The 16,836-nt window shown below is 39.6% G+C and overlaps 1 long non-coding RNA gene across 1 annotated transcript; it reads left to right on the forward strand.

Annotated features, from left to right (window-relative positions):
* The first annotated feature begins 354 nt into the window (after positions 1–354).
* On the forward strand, positions 355–6,240 carry LOC119363273. Its single transcript, XR_005173875.1, has 3 exons — positions 355–652; positions 963–1,085; positions 3,688–6,240. It is a non-coding gene; the product is annotated as an uncharacterized LOC119363273 (long non-coding RNA).
* Positions 6,241–16,836: the final 10,596 nt, after the last annotated feature.

Below are 16,836 nucleotides of genomic sequence, written 5' to 3' on the forward strand. Positions count from 1 at the left end.
TTCTGTTAAACATTTACTTTTATAAGTTAACTAGAAGGTTCACCCGCGCAATTGTGCAGCTAGAATTCATATATTTTATTTATATCTCTATAATGAATTTTGCTATTTTGCTTAATCACATGGACTTGCAGTTTTTGTTTTTTCACATTGAGAAAAGACCTCCTTTTGCATTTTCCCGATTCATATAATTCTTTGTGTTTAAGTTATCTCCACCTATTATTTTAGTTGGGCCAACATTTATTTTGTCTGATTGCCCCGCACTTTCTTGCTTTGTTTTTTTGGCTACATGTTCCTAATCCATCATGAAATCGCGTGAGAGAGAGAGAGAGAGAGTAGCGCGTGACAGATGGGATCGGGGGAAGCGGTGTGAAGCGACACATTTTTTGTTTTACCTATTTTACATAAAAAAAAACCTATTTTGCATCTATACGGCTGTACCATTCATCCCTTTTCCATTCTCGTTCTCCTCCCGTTCCTTTTTCTCTGTTTAGATCCTGCAAGGGACGAGTACGGGGCGAGAAGGGGGATTTGCGGCAGAGTGTGGTGGTTGCAGGCTCTCAGCTGCGGCAGGTCCTCCAGCTCGAGTAGTGCCTGCTGCTCGCCGCCACCGCCGACTTGATGGCCGTGGAGCTCGGCCCCCTTAACCTGAGAGGTGGCTCTCCTCCATGTAATCTCTCTTCCTAGAGGCTTGTGCTGCTAGCCTCCAGCAATTGCGCGGATTTTGGATTCTTTATGAGAAATCGACTGGCAGTCTCCTGTTATCCCCTTCCTGTAGCTTGTGGAGATTTTTCTGGTTGAAGCACATTACATAGGTTGAAGCTGACAATAGTATTTTTTTTCAGTTGGCATCCTGCCCAACTTTGATTATCTCTTGAACACATCCGTATTAATTATATGAAGTTCCATATAGCAAAACGTGCTCAATGTATTTCATTGGTCTCTTACTCTCTTTACATTTGCAGACAGTCCACATGTGGAGGCAAGTTGAGGGCTTCCTAGTTGCTACTACTGTCAGCTTCAACCTATGTAATGTGCTACAACTTTGCATCATTCCTACTTCATGCACACCGACTGATTCTTCATAGGTATGCTTCCCCCTCTAGTAGTTTCATAAAAGTTGTATTCTTTCTATTTGTTGTTACCATATCTTAGCAAGCTATATTAATGATATATGTATTTTAAGACAAAGGAAGAAGGCTTGCATGTATTAAATGAATTTGGTTCATATGTGTTAGTTGATATAAAATAGATTTTTCGCATTGTTTGATATTTTTGAAATAAATATTTTTAAATTTGATAATATTTGAAATGATAACATAATGAGTTTTTAGATGTTTGTATTCAATTGGATTTATCATTTGTGTGCATGTATGGTGTGCGTGCACGTATACACGCGTCTATGTTGTACACTTGTACTATTTCATGTTTCTCGTATAAGTTTTGTTTGAATGAGGAAGTAAACTTGTATGCGCACACACACCCATTTATCTATGTTGTACTGCTGACCCACTTGATATTTCTAGAAAAAAAATCGTTTGTGTGCGCTCATTTGATTTTGCCGGTGGCATGCAGTACGGCTTTGCTCTTATACACATCCTTGCCGAGTTGCTTGGCTTTCTCAATCCTTGATCCAACTATAGCAAAAAAAAACTACTTCAGCTCCCCTTCTCAATTTTTTTCATCCAAGTGTTCTTCACTTGTGGCGGTACTAAACCCTAATCACAACTTCGCGCATGTATGCTCCTTAGGTTTTACTAAGGGCGTTGCAACATGGTGGGTACTCTTGAAGAGAGATATACACCAGGGAGTAATTTAAAAAAAAATATAGATAGTTTGGGTTCTTGGCCTATGGAGCTCTGGAGTATGAGATAGATTGATGGAGATTCTATAGAATCTGTAAGTCTTTTTAAATGCATAGAATTAGTATAAGCCTTTTTAAATGCAATTTTGGCTAACTACAGTCTATGCGGTTGTTCCAGGCTATTTGCTCTGTAAAATAAATAAATGGAAAACTAACTTATATCAAGATCATATTTACAATACGGATTATGGTTTTATTCATTTAACTTGTATTTTGCCTGTAGTTTTCTAGGTATTAGATATTTATTATTTTCTCCCTTCATAAAAGATTTCTTTTGATATTCTACAGTATTACGAAATACACATCTGTAACTAACAAATTATGGTTTGTAATCATATGGTTATATGTATTTTCGTTATTTACCTCTATTACATGTATTTTTCTCAATTATACCTTTTCTTTTCACTTGGTGCACTACATGCTCCTGATCACACCTAATAAATTTTCATTTGGAAAACTACGAACATGACATGCATGATCACACCTAATGTATGTTTGTTTTATTTGTTGTTAGCTTATATTGGAAAATTAAATACTTTTAAGACAATTCAAGAAGGTCTATATTATTTGAAGTTCTCTACTGGCTCTGTTGAACTGAAGAGGACACACGTTAGGTGAATGTCTCAATGTATTCAAAATTTACAACATGACATGCATGGTTCTAATAGTGCTGACCAACACTTGTTATCTAATAGGTGTCCTTATTGGTAGATGTTAAGTATGCTTTCTCTACCTCAGTAAATGCAATAGTCCTTAGATTCACTGAATAAGCTACTAATCAATATATATATTTTGGATATGATTCATTAGTTCATAAATATTTAAGGATAGAGTCCCATACTTGTCACGAAGTTCCCAAGTTTCCGATATTCTAAATTTGTATATGTTCTTGTGGGGCTGGTTGAGTTGAGGTAACAATGATCAATCTATTAGATATTATTAGTAAATAAAAGAAGAGCTTGTAATGTTATTAGACTTACCATTGAACTTCTGCACTATTGTGGAGGTTACAATAAGGACAGTTTGGTTGTTGCTTACATCCTAATTTCCCCATAATGTCAATATGATTTTATTACCCCTAAAGAGTATAAGCAGAAAAAACTAATGCTAATAGCAATGGTAGAAGTCCAATTAATATTTTAAGAATGGGTATGCATTATGCACTTACTTTGGTATATAATTTCAATCTGGCAGAAATATGAAGGTTATAGTTATTTCTTCTTATTCTTGATTCCACAGGCTTCATTTGGGGAGTAACCAATGACATTTATTGGAGATTAATTAGTTCACAGTAAAGATTAATTACTTGAAAAATCTTATTTACAACTACAAAATATAGACATACTTGAGCAATGTTTATCTTTCTTGGTCTGTTCCTATAATATGTCTTTGCTAGCAATCTCAAAGTAGTAATGCGGATAACCTTATGCTGATCTTTTCACCTTCAAATTGTTAAATGCATAAATAGATTTGTCATTTATCTTTGATTTCTACGTGTCCATCAAACCTCCGAGACGGTAGCATGAATTTTTTGGCCCTATAAGAACAGTCAAAATATACTTAGTGACTGTTGTTTTACTTTTAAAATGATGGAACAATCTGAAATTAGATATGTTGTGAAATAACCTTTTATCCATCTAGATCATATTGAGGCTCATAAGCTCATGTCGGTTATACATTCCAGTTTTGCTTCCTTGTTGTGACGTCACTATGCTTCATGTATGACAATGTTTTCTCTGCAAAAAAGTTAGAAATTTGTTAGTCAATTAATAATATATGTTCAAAGATTGTATCTAGAATAATAACTACACACCGTTATGATTCAGGTGATAGGCAACTCGGATGGATGGCTGGGTGTGACTTCGTCGAGCATTGAGTCGAACATCAAGTTGCATTTTTCATCGATTCTGATCTTTTCCCAGCGTTGTGTTGCCCTCTATAGAAACTTCTTTTATTGATGTGTGCCGAGTAGCAGATTTGGCTGGCTTGAATTTTGGGTGTGTGCTGGGCATGGCCGAAATTTCGCTGGCTTGAAGTTTTGGATGCGTGCTGGGTATGGCTGGCTGGGTGCCTTTTTATTTGTGCCTGTCTTGGCCGACTACGTGTAAACTTCAGGTTGAGTCCGTATGGAATTATGTATGCAGTCTGGTATTGGTGCACGTGAGTTTCCATATGGGCTATTTGCCTGATTTGGAGATTCATGGGCATGTTTTTTCTAAGGAAAGACTTGCCTACGTGATCTCTTTTTTTACGTGTTCAAGTTGGACTTTGTTCAACGTGATTGGCCGGAGGCTGTTTTTTTCTACGTGATTTACGTGTTCAAGTTGGACTTTGTTCAACGTGATTGGCCGGAGGCTGTTCGAAGGCTATTTTTTTCTACGTGATTGGCCGGAGGCTGATTGATTGGTCACGTCCATGCCAAGTGCTAACACGAACGTGGGTTCATCTTAGGCGTGTCTCTTTTTCGCGGGAGTACCTTAGACGTGTCAGATGTAAAAAGTTGTACATGTTATCATTGTACGTAACTTTTACATATTTTTAATCTCAGCCATTGTTGTATAAATCAATGGCTAATATATTTTTAGCCTATGAGGATAAATGTGGTGGCTTAATTGTCTCTTGTTTTAATTATATAATAGATAGATTGTTGTTAGCTTATATTGGAAAATTAAATACTTTTAAGACCATTCAAGAAGGTCTATATTATTTGAAGTTCTCTACTGGCTCTGTTGAACTGAAGAGGACACACGTTAGGTGAATGTCTCAATGTATTCAAAATTTACAACATGACATGCATGGTTCTAATAGTGCTGACCAACACTTGTTATCTAATAGGTGTCCTTATTGGTAGATGTTAAGTATGCTTTCTCTACCTCAGTAAATGGAATAGTCCTTAGATTCACTGAATAAGCTACTAATCAATATATATATTTTGGATATGATTCATTAGTTCATAAATATTTAAGGATAGAGTCCCATACTTGTCACGAAGTTCCCAAGTTTCCGATATTCTAAATTTGTATATGTTCTTGTGGGGCTGGTTGAGTTGAGGTAACAATGATCAATCTATTAGATATTATTAGTAAATAAAAGAAGAGCTTGTAATGTTATTGGACTTACCATTGAACTTCTGCACTATTGTGGAGGTTACAATAAGGACAGTTTGGTTGTTGCTTACATCCTAATTTCCCCATAATGTCAATATGATTTTATTACCCCTAAAGAGTATAAGCAGAAAAAACTAATGCTAATAGCAATGGTAGAAGTCCAATTAATATTTTAAGAATGGGTATGCATGATGCACTTACTTTGGTATATAATTTCAATCTGGCAGAAATATAAAGGTTATAGTTATTTCTTCTTATTCTTGATTCCACAGGCTTCATTTGGGGAGTAACCAATGACATTTATTGGAGATTAATTAGTTCACAGTAAAGATTAATTACTTGAAAAATCTTATTTACAACTACAAAATATAGACATACCTGAGCAATGTTTATCTTTCTTGGTCTGTTCCTATAATATGTCTTTGCTAGCAATCTCGAAGTAGTAATGCGGATAACCTTATGCTTATCTTTTCACCTTCAAATTGTTAAATGCATAAATAGATTTGTCATTTATCTTTGATTTCTACGTGTCCATCAAACCTCCGAGATGGTAGCATGAATTGTTTGGCCCTATAAGAACAGTCATAATATACTTAGTGATTGTTGTTTTACTTTTAAAATGATGGAACAATCTGAAATTAGATATGTTATGAAATAACCTTTTATCCATCTAGATCATATTGAGGCTCATAAGCTCGTGTCGGTTATACATTCCAATTTTGCTTCCTTGTTGTGACGTCACTATGCTTCTTGTATGACAATGTTTTCTCTGCAAAAAAGTTAGAAATTTGTTAGTCAATTGATAATATATGTTCAAAGATTGTATCTAGAATAATAACTACACACCGTTATGATTCAGGTGATAGGCAACTCGGATGGATGGCTGGGTGTGACTTCGTCGAGCATTGAGTCGAACATCAAGTTGCATTTTTCATCGATTCTGATCTTTTCCCAAAATTGTGTTGCCCTCTATAGAAACTTCTTTTATTGATGTGTGCCGAGTAGCAGATTTGGCTGGCTTGAATTTTGGGTGTGTGCTGGGCATGGCCTAAATTTGGCTGGCTTGAAGTTTTGGATGCGTGCTGGGTATGGCTGGCTGGGTGCCTTTATATTTGTGCCTGTCTTGGCCGACTACGTGTAAACTTCAGGTTGAGTCTGTATGGAATTATGTATGCAGTCTGGTATTGGTGCACGTGAGTTTCCATATGGGCTATTTGCCTGATTTGGAGATTCATGGGCATGTTTTTTCTAAGGAAAGACTTGCCTACGTGATCTTTTTTTTACGTGTTCAAGTTGGACTTTGTTCAACGTGATTGGCCGGAGGCTGTTTTTTTCTACGTGATTTACGTGTTCAAGTTGGACTTTGTTCAACGTGATTGGCCGGAGGCTGTTCGAAGGCTATTTTTTTCTACGTGATTGGCCGGAGGCTGATTGATTGGTTACGTCCATGCCAAGTGCTAACACGAACGTGGGTTCATCTTAGGCGTGTCTCTTTTTCGCGGGAGTACCTTAGACGTCTCAGATGTAAAAAGTTGTACATGTTATCGTTGTACGTAACTTTTACATATTTTTAATCTCAGCCATTGTTGTATAAATCAATGGCTAATATATTTTTAGCCTATGTGGATAAATGTGGTGGCTTAATTGTCTCTTGTTTTAATTATATAATAGATAGATTGTTGTTAGCTTATATTGGAAAATTAAATACTTTTACGACAATTCAAGAAGGTCTATATTATTTGAAGTTCTCTACTGGCTCTGTTGAACTGAAGAGGACACACGTTAGGTGAATGTCTCAATGTATTCAAAATTTACAACATGACATGCATGGTTCTAATAGTGCTGACCAACACTTGTTATCTAATAGGTGTCCTTATTAGTAGATGTTAAGTATGCTTTCTCTACCTCAGTAAATGGAATAGTCCTTAGATTCACTGAATAAGCTACTAATCAATATATATATTTTGGATATGATTCATTAGTTCATAAATATTTAAGGATAGAGTCCCATACTTGTCACGAAGTTCCCAAGTTTCCGATATTCTAAATTTGTATATGTTCTTGTGGGGCTGGTTGAGTTGAGGTAACAATGATCAATCTATTAGATATTATTAGTAAATAAAAGAAGAGCTTGTAATGTTATTGGACTTACCATTGAACTTCTGCACTATTGTGGAGGTTACAATAAGGACAGTTTGGTTGTTGCTTACATCCTAATTTCCCCATAATGTCAATATGATTTTATTACCCCTAAAGAGTATAAGCAGAAAAAACTAATGCTAATAGCAATGGTAGAAGTCCAATTAATATTTTAAGAATGGGTATGCATGATGCACTTACTTTGGTATATAATTTCAATCTGGCAGAAATATAAAGGTTATAGTTATTTCTTCTTATTCTTGATTCCACAGGCTTCATTTGGGGAGTAACCAATGACATTTATTGGAGATTAATTAGTTCACAGTAAAGATTAATTACTTGAAAAATCTTATTTACAACTACAAAATATAGACATACCTGAGCAATGTTTATCTTTCTTGGTCTGTTCCTATAATATGTCTTTGCTAGCAATCTCAAAGTAGTAATGCGGATAACCTTATGTTGATCTTTTCACCTTCAAATTGTTAAATGCATAAATAGATTTGTCATTTATCTTTGATTTCTACATGTCCATCAAACCTCCGAGATGGTAGCATGAATTGTTTGGCCCTATAAGAACAGTCATAATATACTTAGTGATTGTTGTTTTACTTTTAAAATGATGGAACAATCTAAAATTAGATATGGTATGAAATAACCTTTTATCCATCTAGATCATATTGAGGCTCATAAGCTCGTGTCGGTTATACATTCCAGTTTTGCTTCCTTGTTGTGATGTCACTATGCTTCTTGTATGATAATGTTTTCTCTGCAAAAAAGTTAGAAATTTGTTAGTCAATTGATAATATATGTTCAAAGATTGTATCTAGAATAATAACTACACACCGTTATGATTCAGTTGATAGGCAACTCGGATGGATGGCTGGGTGTGACTTCGTCGAGCATTGAGTCGAACATCAAGTTGCATTTTTCACCGATTCTGATCTTTTCCCAGCGTTGTGTTGCCCTCTATAGAAACTTCTTTTATTGATGTGTGCCGAGTAGCAGATTTGGCTGGCTTGAATTTTGGGTGTGTGCTGGGCATGGCCAAAATTTGGCTGGCTTAAAGTTTTGGATGCGTGCTGGGTATGGCTGGCTGGGTGCCTTTTTTATTTGTGCCTGTCTTGGCCGACTACGTGTAAACTTCAGGTTGAGTCCGTATGGAATTATGTATGCAGTCTGGTATTGGTGCACGTGAGTTTTCATATGGGATATTTGCCTGATTTGGAGATTCATGGGCATGTTTTTTCTAAGGAAAGACTTGCCTACGTGATCTCTTTTTGTACGTGTTCAAGTTGGACTTTGTTCAACGTGATTGGCCGGAGGCTGTTTTTTTCTACGTGATTTACGTGTTCAAGTTGGACTTTGTTCAACGTGATTGGCCAGAGGCTGTTCGAAGGCTGTTTTTTTCTACGTGATTGGCCGAAGGCTGATTGATTGGTTATGTCCATGCCAAGTGCTAACACGAACGTGGGTTCATCTTAGGCGTGTCTCTTTTTCGCGGGAGTACCTTAGACGTGTCAGATGTAAAAAGTTGTACATGTTATCGTTGTACGTAACTTTTAAATATTTTTAATCTCAACCATTGTTGTATAAATCAATGGCTAATATATTTTTAGCCTATGTGGATAAATGTGGTGGCTTATTTGTCTCTTGTTTTAATTATATAATAGATAACATGTGGGATGTTTTTATAATGTATATATAAGTCTCTATAAAATATACTATAATAGTAATAATATAAATATACATAATGTGGTTAGAAGGGAAAACATAAATTGGACACAACATTGTTATTCCTATATATAGATAAATAGATCAGAGACCTGTGTTTTGTTAAAAAATACATTGGGCTGCCGATCTTTAAGAAAAAGTCCATAGGCCGGTATGGACCTCAAAAAATAAGTTGAAACCACAGTCTCCGTATGTCGTGGGCTACGCATGTTAAAATACAAAACCTAGGCCTAGCTGATACTTGTTCGCCCTCAGGAAAAAAATGATACAAGATCCCCGAGCGAACTATATTAAAGAGGGGGTCGGCGGCACGACTGAAGAAGCACATTAGGAGCAATTTTTTCCTTCAGTGGATGGCTCTCGATGGCGTTTTTTACTTGCCTCCGCACCATACAACTTGTATTTTTAGCCTTCCAATCCGCGATGGACCAGCAGCCCATTTGCTGGGCGGGCCAACCTACAGAAACCAACACTCGATTTTTCATCAAGCCCCAAAAACAACGCAGTACTATGTTTGTTTTGAGGCCCAAAACATTACGGCAGGGGTTGAGCGGGGGAGGGGTAAGACAGAGCAAAAAGATTAAAAAGAGCTGATGCGCCATTGCTACCCTAACAAAGCAGGTGCAATCCTTATCGGGAAGAAGGTGTGCTATTGACACCCACACGTCACATACCCCACAGTATGCATACTAACAAGTTCACACACAAGTACAACAGAAAAGGTAAACATTCGTATCAAACTCAGGTTCATAGGACACGTTCATATTCATAGCCAACATTCACTATCAACACCTCAAAAGATTCATATATACACAAGTTCAGCATGTCTATGCATCCAAATGATTGATAGATCACACGACAATATTCATAGATAATTCACTAAAAAAATTAGATACACACATGTTCAGTATGTTTATGCATCCAAATGATTGAGATCACAACCAATATGATCCATAGACAAATTTTAATTACCTAGGGTACACACTGGTAAATGGTGTTCAGTCAGAGGCACTTTTTGCTAAAATTAATGCTTGTACGAGTAAACTTTCGAGTACATAAGAGGCACCATAGACAATCTGAACTTTGCTTGTAGGTTTATCCTTAAATAGTGGCCTTGTACCGAGGGAGGTTTGAGCAACTTGGCCACTACTTTCATCCAACTAGTTTACTGGCTCATCTTGGTCCTGTAGCTCGCCAAAATTCTACATTGCAGACGAGAAAGGAGGCGGTTCAGAAAATGAACCACCCAAATTTTTTGTGCAGTTCAACTAAAATGGAGCATCCCTGGCGTGCAGACTGATTAAGTGCCAGATGAATATACGCGTCAACCAACTTGTCTGGAATCTTTAGACTCCATGCCATACAATTCGCTACCATATCTGCCGATAACCAAAAGGCACAAGTTGGGACCAAAGACTGGACTGTGTTCTTCTGGGCTATGCGCCAAGCAATATTTTTGGCGTTCACTCTCCTAATACTTGGAGTTTGACAACTGGTTGACGCCGGTTGATACTCGAATGAATATAGGCACTTCTTGTCAACATCGATGCCTGTCTGAGTGAACTTTGGAGTACATAGCAGTAGCATAAGTATCTATCCATCTGATCTTTTTGTGCAGTTCTACGGAAATCACCCAATGCAATGATTTGCCTGCGAGTTCAGGCTCCAAGTTACTCCGTTATAAAATCGGCAAACAGTAGCACAATACCAAATTACCAATACATGACAAGCACAATAATCAGGATAAAGACCAGTACCAACCTATGTGAGGTAGCATATCAATTACTATTTTCTTTGACTGGAAGCCGAGATAAGTGAAGCGAATGACAGCAAAGGAAGAAAGCAGGCCCAGATTAGCGACTGACAGGAAAGGACGGAAGCTGTTGAGGCAATGAAGCACCCAAAGTTTTTGTGCAGTTCCACCAAAATCGAGCATCCCTGTTGTCACATATATTGAGAGAGTAAGATTACTGTAATAGTGGGACTAGTTGATGAAACATACACTAACAAATAGAAGCACCCTCATTATCTTAATGGGTAAAGTTAGCAACATAGTAGTCTTTCTTAAAGAGAGGTATTAGTTTATTTAATCAGTGCCAATTAGCTCAACACTCAAAGCACTGCCATTTATCATAGGTTGCAAAGCTTTAACGTGCAAAGATAAAGGAGTTTCTCATGACAGTAGCACGATACAAATAGAGATGACAGCAAACTAATATGGATGAAGGCCTTAGGCCCGTACCAACCTGAGAAAAAAAGCTTATTCATGTAATCCCATAAGAGATGATAAAGCACTCACTAGAATCACTCAATAGTATATATTTTTGTGCACTTCTAATGTATGGTTGAAATCACTCTTCTTTACCAGTGCTGAGATTATATCGAAAGATTATCAAGAACTTCCAACAGAGTTAAAGCACTGGCTGGGATACAGTTCATTGTATTGTCCTCTGTAGTTCCACTAAAATGTATGATTGGCACAACATGATCCCTGTTTGCACAAGTAGGAACAAGGTGAAACCTTCATTAGCTTAGTGAGAAAGGATAGAAAGACATTACCATATTACTCTAACAGTAGCATCAAATTCATGATGGACAATACGCAAAACATTGCCTCATTGAACCAATGGCAATAAATTGGCATGCAAAACAATAGCACTATTATGTCATGACACTAATAATATTCCCTCCCTGCTCCACCACATGATTCACCTCCATAGACAAACATACACACGTACATGATTCAGCATAGCGTGCTACTAAAGATTTGTTTAACTCCGAGAGGAAAATTAGGCAGCAATAAATTAGTGGTACTTAAGTACTCCTAATTAATTAAGTGAGACCGTTGAAGTGGAAGGGCTCCCTGGAGGATTGTCTCACATGTAAGGTAGTCATTGCCAGAGCCCTTGAATGGCCTCGACTGAGGCCTTTGGCTTCAGCAAGATCGCCTTGGCACTGTTTATTCTTCTTCTTCTTCCTGTTCATGCTCTCTTTCTCTTTCTCCTCACCAGTTGGTGAAACCAAGTACATGATTGGCCTTCTATTTCAGAATTGGTTTTGTCAGTGAGGGAGTACAAGTGTACTAGTAAAAAATAGCATTATTTTCTCATGGCAGTCGCAAAATAGAGATGAACACATGCATTAAATATCATTCTTACCTAAAGGAAGGTTATGGCGCTAGTATGGATGATGAGGATTGGAACACAGATCTCCCTTTGTGCAGTTCCACCGAAATGAACCAACTGTTCCATTCTGACATTCCAGTTAAACAGCACAAAAGTCACTTCTTTTAAGAAGAGTTTTGTGCAGTGCACCAAAAGGTCACAACAGCAACCAGGTGAATTGGATATCCCTGTTTGCACAAATAGCTACAGAGGAAACAGTCAGAGTCTCAAACAATTACAGGCAAAAACATTTGGCTAAACTTGTCATGGCTTATAATAGTGGCATGGCTTCATTTTTACCAGGGACATTAGATTAAGAACAGCTAAATATTTGGTATAAGGGCATGGGATAGTGGGTGCACCAGCAGTCCAACACCATGTACCTAAACAGGGGCATAAAGTGGTGATTCATAGTTTGTTGCGCCGAGAAACAAACATCCAAGAAACATATCTGGGTTGATCCCATTTTTGTTCACTCTAGACACCTACTCCTATGTGTGGATAGAAAATCTAGTCCTGGTCATACCACTGTGTACAATGTTACCCCTATATTTCCCTTCTCGACCAAGAGACCGGCTGGATGAGTAGTCTGTACTACTTTCACCCCCTTTCCTTCCTGTTTGTACCAAGTCCGATGTACATACTAAATTCCCCCACCCCCACTTTATTTCTTGTTTGAACCAAGTACTCCCTCCGTCCAGAATTACTTGTCATCAAAATGGATGTGTCTAGAACTAAAATACATCTAGATACATCCATTTCAATGACAAGTATTTCCAGACGGAGGGAGTACAAGATTCGACTCCATGAAGTAGCTTTACCTCTAACAATAGAAGAAGAAAAATAGGTGACGTTGCACCATCCGATTGAGAGGGGCTGGGAGGTAGAAAATGATGCACATGCAGCGACGTAGCAAGCTGGGGAAGTAGAGCTAAGGCGGTTTCGAAGGAAGATATACCTGAAGGCCGTCGGGATGTGGATAGGAGGGCGGTGGGAGGCCGGATCCGCCCACACTAGGGCAATGACGAAGGGACCGGAGGACCTCCCGCGTCGGCGCTCGGCCAAAGATAACGGTGCGGCCGGCAGTGAGTCTCCTCCCTCGTTATCGACGACGGTGTAAACACTGCCCCTCCTCCCCTTCATCGGCAGAGGGGGATATGTCTGGATCTGTAACCAGCGGTGAGGATAGAAAGACAGTATTTTTTGAAGGGAGAAAGATAGTGTTCCCACCCCTATCTTGTTTAGATCTGGAGAGGATGAGAGTGTGTGAATAGAGCAACCCTAGAAAGCAAGCACGGAGAATCCAGCCTATATATACGTAGTGGGGTAGTTTTCCTTTTTCACTTCATCAAAACAATTGTTTAAAATTGTGTACTACGTGCCAGGTCACCGTTTTTTTAGTTGTTGATTGTTTTTTAGATAGCTACCTGCTTGTTCCAAGTGGTGTTACGGTGTGCCAGGTCGCACTTTGTATCGTTCAAGTCTGGTACAAGTCCCTCCATTAAATGAACAACCGCCCCCTCGTAAAAATTGTGAACAAGCCCATGGCTAAAATTATCGGAAACGTGGGTTGCCCCAGCATGCATTATTATTTATATTTTCTACTCCCTCCGTTCCGAAATATAAGTCTTTTTTATTAGCCACACCTAAGACAATAATTTTTCTATTAGCAGTGAACCCCACATGTCATAGACACAAAAAGTGTGGCAAGATTCGCTTAGGCAAGCCAAAGTGTGTCTAACAATTTGTGCAACTCAAGTTAGGCAAGTGTGGCAAGTGTGGGAAAAATAATGTGGCAACATAAGACAAACATAGTCACAATCCAAACAACCCCATAATTTTTCGTGACATGCATGAAAATTTGGTTAGTTCAATTGATAGTCAAAATTTGGCAAGGTGCATCAAATCAACACATGCAAGTATCGGCATGCATGCATGCATGCAATGTACTCCCTCTGTTTCCAAATATAAGTCTTTTTAGAGATTGCAACAAGTGGCTACATATGAAGCAAAATATATCTACATACATCCGTATGTTGTAGTCCATTTGAAATGTGTAAAAGACTTATATCGAGTGCAGTGCTTTGATGTGTCGCGTCAACTCGTACAAGACCGAGAAGTTTGATTACTACAACGCCCTCTCCCTCGCGTACTAAGCTCTGGTGCCTTAACTACACCTGCCTTTGGCTGCATGACATGTGGGCCAACCACCTGTTGGGCACACCTGTCATAGACGCAAAGGCAGGAGCAGTAAGTCAATGAAGCTGCGTCCCTCCCTCACACATGAGCGTGGTGGCTGGCAGGACTAGTAGAAGCTTTCGCTACACGCTATCCCTCCCACACGAGGTGGACGGACATGAAGCAGTGGATTCGATACTGTAGAAGTAGGAGTAACATCATTGTTCGTCTTCTCGAAGAGGCAAAGAGCCAAGCGCAACCCGAACGTGGCAGTTGCGAACGCTCGCGTGGTGCGGTGCCTTGGAGCACGCATATAGCCAGGCTCTTGCATGAGAAAAAATTGCTATTTGAGCCCACTATTGTACCAGTACTAGTACTTGATAGTATAGCCCTGTAAACTGGGAAGGAGTATTTACCTTTCTAGAGATTTCAACAAGTGACTAGACTACACCGCGTGCAGTACTCCGTCCCTTCCGGTTTATAGGGCTGAAATCTCAAATCTCATCAACCAAGGCATTTTGCGATTGGAGGAATGTATCTTGTACTTTACAAAACTACCCTAATTAAACTCATGCATTAATTATGTAGTTCTCTCATTTTCCTCTCCGCCTTGGTCGCAGTGCACAATATTGAGCACTCCTATATGACTAGCCGCTCTATCTACATGCGGGACATCAAAGCATCCGAGCCCGTGTGTCATCTACCAAATCACAACGAGGTGCTACAGTCGAGACTCACCTGTCACCCCGATGTGGCCATCATGACCCATCATATCACAAAACCTACACCTTTACCAGCAGTGGAAAAGTGGCCTCGAAGTTGGACTGGATGAAGGAACCATCATTTCACTAGAACGCTCGTTGAAGCCCTTTCTCCCCTTTCTTGAAGAAAACCTCACTCCAGGCTACTCACTTCTGCCATTTTTCTTCTGTACCGACAAAGGAAAGGTGGGCGAATCAGTGATGCTGCTATATTTTCATTCCAAGAATCTTCTTTTTGCGAAGCACCAACCGATTCTCATAGCCTATTCTTTTCCCGTTTTCATTGCGATTGTGGTTTCCTTTCGATTGCTTTTTGTTTGCCAGTTCATTGATGGATCCTGGAGCACTAGGCAAAGAGTTGTCGGCGGACAACCCACTGGAGACAGTGATCTCCAGAAAGCGAGCACCGACCAATGAGTTGACCATGTTGGCAGGCCAACCCATGGAGACGAAGAACTCCAAGAAACAAGCACTAGCCAAAGAGTTGACGAAGTTGGCGGACGAACTCCTCAAAGAAAGTTGGAAGAACAGCAAGGGCCCCACCGTGCCTACCCCAGAAACTCTGATGGCCACCTATGCAAGGCTCAAGGCCGAGTTTGAGGAGATAGTCGCCGTTGAGAAGCAGTATTCCCCTAGCAAGGTGATGGCCCCCATCGAGGACGAGGAGATGGCCCCCGGAGGGATGAGATCCCCCAGTGAGCTGCACAAGGTAAAAAATAATGGCTTATTACCATAGTTGTGGTTTTTGATTATTTGCAATGTGCTTGATAATATGTTAGGGTTGTGCAGGTGCCGGTGGACATCCTTGATGATTCTGATGTCGCGGCCCGTCCTGTGGACAACGCCCCATAGATCGTTTTCGATGTCGCGGTCCGTCCTGTTGGCATCGCCCTGGAGATCGATTCCGATGCCACTATCCATCATGTGGACATCGCCCCAGAGATCGATTCCAATGTCGCGGTCAGTCCTGTGGACATCGCCGCAGAGATTGATTCCCATGCCGCTGTCCGTGCTGTGGTCATTGCCCGAGAGATCGATGACAAGAAATAGTTGCTCGAGCTAATCCTTCAGGGTAGTTTGCATTGCCTTGTGTTTAATTACCAGAATGATGCGTGTTATCAAACCATCTTAGGGCTAGTGCACTATCTTGTGTGGGCTGTACTTGCTACTTTTGTTTGATAGTGAATCATGCGAACCCTCTCCGACTTATGGAAATAGATATATCTTCACCAGCTTTTGATGTAATATATGGCATACTTAGATGTAAGTTTGAATTGTTTATCATATCAGCAGGGCTTGTTTGATGGTTCTTGGTGTTAGTAGGCTAGCTACTGTGCGAGCTATAGTACATGCAAAACACTCACCGAAGAGAAACGTTGGGGCTGATGAGCTCGTGGTACGCTTATACTTATCCGTCGTCGATCGGCCAATAGCCCAAGCTTCTAAAAATGTAGGCTTAGTCGACACGGTACAGTACATTCAGGCCTCATTTGGTTCATTGGGTAGGAAAATCGTAGCAAAAGTACAGAGACGTACAACACAAAATCATAGCAGTATAGAGACGTACTCCCTCCGTTCCAAAATAGATGACCTATAAGCGGGCTAGTTTGGCCTAGTTGTTTTTTAGGATGGCCTAGTGGGTTTCAGTGATATGACGTGGTACAGTGCCGTCCTGTCTTCGTGTGTGGTAGCAGTATTCCGGGTACAGTAAGTTTTCTTGAAGAAGCGGAATTCAACAAAGTCATGATGGTTCCTTCGTCCGAACAACTTACAGTGGGAAAGGTTGGGCCTGCGATACGACCGGGGTAGACCAGGATAATTTTGTGCATGGCAGGTGGACCAGGATGGTCGACATCCCACATGTCGGCAAATGAAAGTATTCTTTCCGATAT

This window comes from Triticum dicoccoides, chromosome 2B (genome assembly GCF_002162155.2).
Source record: "Triticum dicoccoides isolate Atlit2015 ecotype Zavitan chromosome 2B, WEW_v2.0, whole genome shotgun sequence".
In the NCBI taxonomy this organism is placed as follows: domain Eukaryota; kingdom Viridiplantae; phylum Streptophyta; class Magnoliopsida; order Poales; family Poaceae; genus Triticum; species Triticum dicoccoides.